Source organism: Helianthus annuus, chromosome 16 (assembly GCF_002127325.2).
Source record: "Helianthus annuus cultivar XRQ/B chromosome 16, HanXRQr2.0-SUNRISE, whole genome shotgun sequence".
Taxonomy (NCBI): Eukaryota; Viridiplantae; Streptophyta; class Magnoliopsida; order Asterales; family Asteraceae; genus Helianthus; species Helianthus annuus.
Genome location: NC_035448.2, coordinates 199,872,417 through 199,875,897, shown reverse-complemented (window position 1 = coordinate 199,875,897; position 3,481 = coordinate 199,872,417). Strand labels below are relative to the sequence as shown.

Genomic DNA, 3,481 nt, shown 5'->3' with positions numbered 1-3,481 from the left:
ATTTTTCATTTTTCCCTGCTTTTTTCATAAAAGTTACACAATCAATAAAATTACAAAATTATATAAAACGTCTAATAAGATCATGAAAACCCAAAATTATATAAAACATATGTGTATCAAAAGCGTATAAAACATTCTAATAGAAATACCAGCTAAAACATCAAATAACTAAAAAATCCTATTACGATAAACATCAAAACATTCAAAACCATGTGTTTATAGCCTATCTTCAAATTGTACTTGCTAACATAGCTTCAATTTGTGACATCGTATTGAGCATAGCATCTTTATCCACCTTATCTTTTTCTTTTTTAGCCAACAACCCGGCAATAATTCCATTTAGCCTTTCTTTTTCTTCATCATTTTCCTTAACGAGCTCCTTGATAACTAAGTTCAACTTTTCAATCTACAAAACAACCAATGAATTAAATCAAAGAATTCAGAATTAATGACAACTAATAACGGGTCAAGTTGGTTGCAAAGATAACAATATCCAATTGTAAGCTACAATTCAAGTGCTAGAAGCTAAATGGATATTGTCTCACCATAGAAAAAATATGAATACAAAAAGACTCGCTGGTCTTTATCTACTAGCAGCATAGAAAAGAAACAAGAATTGTATAAATGGATATTGTCTCACAATAGTAACCATAGTAGCTAATAGTCGAACTCATGATGCAAATTTGCACTCAGACTCAAGTATTAAACATCTGAATTGCCACAACTGTACACAAAAACCAAAAATCATTATTATAAACAATGTTATAAAACTTCTATATATTCAAAATCCATATATATATATATATATATATATATATATATATATATATATATATATGCTAAATTTGTTCTACCAAAAGCTATGAATTTTGTCTTGATGGTCACATGAGAGCAAAGACCCCATTATCTTACTGCTGGTGATTTCATGTTGCTACACCTGCAGAGAACTAGACCTCACTTTCCACAATGTGTTTAGCTTATTGCTGAAGTCCAACGGTTGCCTAAGTGAAGAATTGCAGCAACAACACGGAATATAGCCTCCTGTCCAACAAAAGTAGTTTATGCAAAACTATTATTTAGAAAATAAAAAGGTGACAAATTTGTGAGCACCTGTTCATCAGAGCTGATTCCAACAACATCCATAGCTTTCTTTGTAGCATGATACTCTTTAGACTCGTCAACTCCGTTCAGTTCATAAAAGTTTGATTGATTAAGGTAATGAAACTTTCTTGGATTTCCAACTTTGTACTTTTCAGACTCCTGAAACGTGATTATTAAGTTGGATCTCAACAAATTTACCAAAACGGCTATCACAATACCACATTATTTAAACAAGTAAAGTTAATCAACTGAAAAGAAGATTCATTGTTATTTAACTATTTGGTAAGTTGGAGCTATTAGTACCTTGAGTTATTGTTTCTAACTGTCTTTGCATTACCAAATGCTTCTAGAACTGGATTAGACTGCAAAATAGAATATTTGTGAAATAAAGACAGACTTTCAGCATTGTTTCGTTTTTTGATGAGTAGTTATTTGAATGAACAGTTATGAGATTGGGTTTCTATTAAATTTTTTGGTAAAATTTTTTGAGGAAATTTCATTTAATTATGTCACTCAGTTTTAACCGTTTATGAAAAAATTCACAACAATGTAACAGCTCCACTTTCTCCACTAACAAGAATTGATTGACTTATTTCTTCGTTGACCATCTGCGTGTATCAGACAAATTCTTGTTTAGTAGTGACTAAATGGACCTAATGAATTGAAAAGTAAGTAATTTATATAGAATACCGTTTCGACGCGTACCGTTTCGACGCGAACCGGTTCGGCGCATACCGTTTCGACGCGAACCATTTCGACCCGTACCATTTCGAATCGAACCGTTTCGACCCGTACCGTTCGACCCGTACCTTAGTCTGTCATTATTGACTAGTTAATGTCATTAATCTGCAATTATTGACTCGAACAATAATGGAACCGTTTCGTCGACCCGTACCGTTTCGACCGGTAGCGTTTCGACCCGTATCTCATCATGACTTCTTGTGAAGAATCAGCAATACCTTCTGTCAATAATTATAGTAAGTTCCGACATAATATTAAGCCAACATTAATGAGCCCATCCATGACCATATCGTCGAGCAGCTTATTTTCTTTCTAAACTGGCCACTTTAGTCCTTATTTTCTTTCTAAACTGGCCACTTTAGTCCATATAAGATATGACCAGATAGGCAAAACAACATCATAGCAGAATAAAAACAAAAATTTCACATACAAAAATAAAAACAAAAGTTTCAGTTCTACGTTTTTTTTAAAAAAAAAAAAAACATTTTTTAACTAACCCGACCCGTCCCGAAACCCGTTCTGACCCGAACCCGTTTTGACCTATGACCCGACCCGTTTGCCAGGTCTATTTGTAACCATACAACCTTGCCATACTCAACCTCTATCCTTAACTCTACCACTGGATAAAAGGTATTCTTAACAAACATCCCTATATGCTAATATGTCTTTTTGGATACTAATTCAAATGTATGAATGTGTTGTAGTTACAGCATTGTCATAGGCTTATGAATAGAGGGAACGTACAATACATCTAATACGACCCAGAAGGATCTATCATAATTTGTGGGCGGGCAACAAATAAACCCTCAAAAGACAAAGAAAAACTCCAATTATGAAAAAAAAATGAAAATGAAAAAGAAAAATTATTAGCTAATCCTATAATGCTTTCACTCTGAGCTAAAAACAGAATCTTGGGTCATTAGTTCACATATAATTGATTTATAATAAAAACCACCCATTTCTATGTAAATTAACACAAGCACAACCAATCTCAAATATCTCATTCTATCCTTTCCAACAGTATATTTTTTCTAAAACATTAATCTGTCTTTTACCCAACTATTACTCTTATCAATGAAGTATGGACCCCCTCCATTTTCATCTTGAAAGGTGGCAGTCCTAATGCAAATAACGATAAGTGGATGGATGCATGTGTGATGTGTCCGTATTGTACAAGAATGTCAGAAATCTAAACGCTTAATATAGATATAAACCCTAACAAACTACAAACCTCAATTGTTAACCCAAATCCCTTAAATCAAATCCATAAACACAAAGATCTACCTGAAAGGTGAAGTTGGTTCTCCAAGAGACTTGGTTCTTCGATCAGATCAAACGTATGGGAGCAGAGTTATTTGTGAATGGCTAGACATAGTGGAGCGTGTGAGAAGCTGGGATTAGAATTTTGGGAGGGGAGTTATTTGGTTGGAACCCTAATTCTAATTAATTGATTTTGAAGCGCCCAAATCCACTAAAAAATAACCCGCCTATTTGAATTTTCATGTTGTCACCGATAATATGGTCACAGTTAATAAATTCCTTTTCTATTTTCATGCTTTTGCGTATTTTCCCACAAATTGCCACCAAAAATAAAAAGGTGGCAAAAATTGCAACCACTTTGCTACCATATCACGATAAA

At 33.5% G+C, this 3,481-nt stretch overlaps 1 long non-coding RNA gene across 1 annotated transcript; it reads right to left on the bottom strand.

Moving 5' to 3' along the window:
• Positions 1-313: 313 nt before the first annotated feature.
• Positions 314-2,180, bottom strand: LOC110918114. The gene is made up of 5 exons (XR_002581074.2): positions 1,405-2,180; positions 1,111-1,260; positions 855-1,041; positions 641-724; positions 314-406 (listed from the first exon to the last, which is right to left on the bottom strand). It is a non-coding gene; the product is annotated as an uncharacterized LOC110918114 (long non-coding RNA).
• Between the last annotated feature and the right edge of the window lie 1,301 nt (positions 2,181-3,481).